Raw genomic sequence first — 4,812 nt, 5'->3', positions numbered from 1 at the left:
CGGCAGTCGTCTGCAGCCTCATCCGCTTGATGCGTTAGGGGCTGGTTGTCGGACGGTGCCGTTTTACCACGATATCGAGGTGTGTTCCGTGTCGTCCTCGGGCGATTCAGATGCGAAAGCGCCGAAGACGCGGGCGTGACCCGTCGTCTGGCGGCTTTGCAGTCTCGGCTCCGTTGCTAGTTCCGGCCGGTCCACCGACAGTGCAGCGGGCTTGGGCAACCCGCACGGCGCGACCGAGTCGATGCAACGAAAAAGAGCGAGCATGAACGTGCTTCTTGCCGCACGGCTCCCACTCGTCTTTCGGGAAGGTTGTGCCGTAGCGAGCTCGAACGCCGTCATCTCGGAGTGCAAAATAAGCGTGTTGGGGCGCCTGAAGGTGGCCTCCGCCGCACACAGACTGCGTCCGGCCCGCCGAGGGCGAGGACGGACGCGCAGTCGAACGATTACCTGGTTGATCCTGCCAGTAATCATATGCTTGTCTCAAAGATTAAGCCATGCATGTCTAAGTACATGCCGAAATAAGGCGAAACCGCGAATGGCTCATTAAATCAGTTATGGTTCCTTAGATCGTTTCTTCCTACTTGGATAACTGTGGCAATTCTAGAGCTAATACATGCAGTGAGCCTGGAGCCCTTTGGGTAACGGGTGCTTTTATTAGACCAAGATCGATCGGGTTTCGGCCCGTATTGTGTGGTGACTCTGGATAACTTTGTGCTGATCGCATGGCCACGAGCCGGCGACGTTTCTTTCAAGTGTCTGCCTTATCAACTTTCGATGGTAGGTTACTTGCTTACCATGGTTGTTACGGGTAACGGAGAATCAGGGTTCGATTCCGGAGAGGGAGCCTGAGAAACGGCTACCACATCCAAGGAAGGCAGCAGGCGCGCAAATTACCCACTCCCGGCACGGGGAGGTAGTGACGAAAAATAACAATACGGGACTCTTTTGAGGCCCCGTAATTGAAATGAGTACACTCTAAATCCTTTAACGAGGATCAATTGGAGGGCAAGTCTGGTGCCAGCAGCCGCGGTAATTCCAGCTCCAATAGCGTATACTAAAGCTGCTGCGGTTAAAAAGCTCGTAGTTGGATCTCAGTTCCAGACGAGTAGTGCATCTACCCGATGCGACGGGCTCGGACTGAACATCATGCCGGTTCTTTCTTGGTGCACTTCATTGTGTGCCTCGAGATGGCCGGTGCTTTTACTTTGAAAAAATTAGAGTGCTCAACGCAGGCGAGTCGCCTGAATAAACTTGCATGGAATAATAGAACAAGACCTCGTTTCTGTTCTGTTGGTTTTTGGAATACGAGGTAATGATTAAGAGGGACGGACGGGGGCATTCGTATTGCGGCGCTAGAGGTGAAATTCTTGGACCGTCGCAAGACGAACTACTGCGAAAGCATTTGCCAAGAATGTTTTCATTGATCAAGAACGAAAGTCAGAGGTTCGAAGGCGATCAGATACCGCCCTAGTTCTGACCATAAACGATGCCAACCAGCGATCCGCCTGAGTTACTCAAATGACTCGGCGGGCAGCTTCCGGGAAACCAAAGTATTTGGGTTCCGGGGGAAGTATGGTTGCAAAGCTGAAACTTAAAGGAATTGACGGAAGGGCACCACCAGGAGTGGAGCCTGCGGCTTAATTTGACTCAACACGGGAAAACTTACCCGGCCCGGACACTGGGAGGATTGACAGATTGAGAGCTCTTTCTTGATTCGGTGGATGGTGGTGCATGGCCGTTCTTAGTTGGTGGAGCGATTTGTCTGGTTAATTCCGATAACGAACGAGACTCTAGCCTATTAAATAGGTGCGGGGTTCCCAGCACCTTACAACCTTCTTAGAGGGACAAGCGGCTCCTAGCCGCACGAAACAGAGCAATAACAGGTCTGTGATGCCCTTAGATGTCCGGGGCCGCACGCGCGCTACACTGAAGGAAGCAGCGTGTCTTTATCCCTGTCTGAAAAGACTGGGTAACCCGTGGAACTTCTTTCGTGATTGGGATAGGGGCTTGCAATTGTTCCCCTTGAACGAGGAATTCCCAGTAAGCGCGAGTCATAAGCTCGCGTTGATTACGTCCCTGCCCTTTGTACACACCGCCCGTCGCTACTACCGATTGAATGATTTAGTGAGGTCTTCGGACCGATGTCCGGCGCGGCCTTTCGGTTGCGCCGGTCTGTTGGAAAGATGACCAAACTTGATCATTTAGAGGAAGTAAAAGTCGTAACAAGGTTTCCGTAGGTGAACCTGCGGAAGGATCATTAACGGATTGTGAAGGGTGAGCGCCTCAGCTGCGTCTGCGCCCGACACTTTCTGCCGCTGACCCCGTTTGGACGCGGGGTCGGCTTTTCCCCACGGGGCTGCCTGAATGTGGAGCGGCACCCCGTGACAAATTGTTGCGCCCAGCGGACGCCAACACCGCGACCTTGGACGGTCGGCCAGGTGGCGGACGCGGGTACAAACGGCGCAACGCACTCATAGGTCGGCTTTCGACCCGCCACTGCACCGTGGCTCGAAGCGCTCGAAATGCGCGACCCGACCGCTGCGGGACCGCCTAGTACTGTAAACAGGAGCGGCGGAGCGCGAACGGCGAGTCGTGGTTACGTCGGTAGAAGGCGAGGCTGCGCGTTCCCGAAACGCCAGCCGAGTGCCCTCCCGACCGTTCGAGCGTGCAAGAACGAGACCCGACAATCGCGCGGCGACTGCCAAGTACGAGAGGAACGGCACAAGCGTCGGCGGTCGGTCAAGGAACTGGCGATGTGACGGGTCCGCTGTGCACCAGTGCATACCGTCCCGCCGTCCGCGGCAAGCGCCTCCGCGTCCTCGGGTGACGGAGGCTGCCGGTCGGTTCTTGCAGGCGAGGGATCTCGCTGGCACCGGTTCGCGTTGACGCGCGGCCGGTCATGGCACGGCGATGCGACGGCCGAGGTGCGCAGTACTCGATGGAGGAACCGCACGCTCCGATGACCGTCCCGCCCTCCGCGGCGTATGCGTACCGACCGTAATGGTTGCAGCAGCGCCGGCCGGCTTTTGAATTCGCCACACGAAACACGGTGCGAGATCGCGGTTAGGGGAGCGTCGACGTTGCCAGGCGTTTTGCTTGCTGCCGAGGGAAAGGCGGCACGGCCACGTCGCGCTCGTCGCGATTAGCGGGTCTGCGCGCTTTGGGAAGGTGCCGCAACGACTTGCCGAAAGAGGAAGCACGGAAGAACGAGGGACTTGGACGTCCCGACAATTGAACGCACTTGCGGCCAGGCCCTTGCTGGCTTCGTTCTTCCGCCTCGAGTAGGCTCGTACGCGGCTCCGGCGCCGAAAGTGGTCCTTGGCACCGACTTCGGTGGACGTGGGAAGTGCCGCGCAAGTACGGCGCGCCTGGCTCCACCTGTTGGCTAAAGTAGGCAGCCGGATCGGCATTTTGGTGTGCGGTGGCAAACCGTGGATGCGAAAAAAGCTTGTGCGATTTCGTGGAACAAAAAGCGGGGGTCCCCCTTTTTATGCGGAGGAGACCGACCCGCCCGCCGTGGTGAACCGCGACGCCACGGTAAAAACGGGAGAGGCTTGTCGATGGGACCGTGCATCCCGCGCTCCACGGAGGCCGGGAGGCGGCCGCCCGAGGAAATGTGTAGCCGTCGAGGCCCGCATCTGCGTGCACTCTTATCCAAATGGGTGTACCGCAGGCATTTTCTGGTTAGGCGGGCCAATGAGAGCGAGCACACAACGATACCTACGGGTCCGGCTTGGAGAACCGGCTTCGACGCCTCCCGAGTATTTATAGAGGGGTGGACCACGAAAGCACTCGCAAGTAGCGGAAGCGAAACGCCGTCCGAAACACACCGTTTGCTCGATTTGCGGCAGCCGAAAAAGGCGCGGCAGAGTTTTGGAGTCCAAGCGTGCGCTGAAAAGCGCCCTTCTTGGCCACTGTTTGGCCGAGTGCCAGAAACGTTTGGTTTTGACTGTACGGAATTGAACAAACACTTTTTCACGACTCTAAGCGGTGGATCACTCGGTTCTCGGGTCGATGAAGAACGCAGCCAGCTGCGAGACTTGGTGTGAATTGCAGGACACACTGAGCACTGATTCTTTGAACGCACATTGCGGCCTTGGGTCTTCCCTTGGCTTCGTCTGTCTGAGGGTCGGATCACATATCAAGAGAGCCTTCGGCGCACAAGGGAACGTGAGCCGTCGACTCGTTTTGACCGCGTCGGCAACACGGACAGCACGCTGAACACCTCACAGCGAGCGCCAACAGCGGCCACTCAAGGGCGAGACGGTGGCGACCGTCGTGCCAGAGCCCAACCGAAACGGGGGCGACCGACTGCATTGAGGATGTGGCACCTCGTTGAGACCGCCGCAGGACTTCGAGTCGGAAGGAAGCCTGCAGGGAAAGTGCGGTCGAGGTTGCGTACTCCTCTCTGCGACCGGGCGCGCAAGAGCTGCGAGAGCCACGGACGCGCAACTTTAACGCACGGTAAACACGAGGAGCGAAAGCCGGCCAGCAAAGCTTCTCCAGCCGTGCGCAAAGTGCGCGAGATCGCAGCCTTGCGTTGCGCTTGTTGCCCTCGAAGTAAGCAGGGTGTCCCGTAGACCGGGCGCTCGAACACGCTGCGGGGCCGTGCCTCCTCCAGGCTTTGCCGCGCGAACAGGGAACGTTCGCGCGCAAAGCGCAGGGAGGTGAGGAGGCTGCGCCCGACGTTTGCGGTTCGCTGCGTACGCGGTTGATGCGGAGAGCACGGCGCGACGACTTGCCGCGAAGCGGAAAAAGTCTCCCGCACGAGTTGGCGAAACGTTGGCGAAGCTTAAGGCGTTCTCGTCGTAG

At 58.0% G+C, this 4,812-nt stretch overlaps 2 non-coding genes across 2 annotated transcripts; both read left to right on the top strand.

The window, feature by feature from the left end:
- The first annotated feature begins 444 nt into the window (after window positions 1-444).
- LOC142792664 (small subunit ribosomal RNA) lies at window positions 445-2,260 on the top strand. The gene has a single exon (XR_012891110.1). It is a non-coding gene; the product is annotated as a small subunit ribosomal RNA (ribosomal RNA).
- Window positions 2,261-3,979: 1,719 nt separating this feature from the next.
- LOC142792668 (5.8S ribosomal RNA) lies at window positions 3,980-4,132 on the top strand. The gene has a single exon (XR_012891114.1). It is a non-coding gene; the product is annotated as a 5.8S ribosomal RNA (ribosomal RNA).
- Window positions 4,133-4,812: the final 680 nt, after the last annotated feature.

The sequence above is a fragment of the Rhipicephalus microplus genome, unplaced genomic scaffold (assembly GCF_043290135.1).
Source record: "Rhipicephalus microplus isolate Deutch F79 unplaced genomic scaffold, USDA_Rmic scaffold_231, whole genome shotgun sequence".
Lineage (NCBI taxonomy): Eukaryota > Metazoa > Arthropoda > Arachnida > Ixodida > Ixodidae > Rhipicephalus > Rhipicephalus microplus.
Note: the sequence above shows the minus strand (reverse complement) of the source record. Positions and strands in the feature narration are given on the sequence as shown.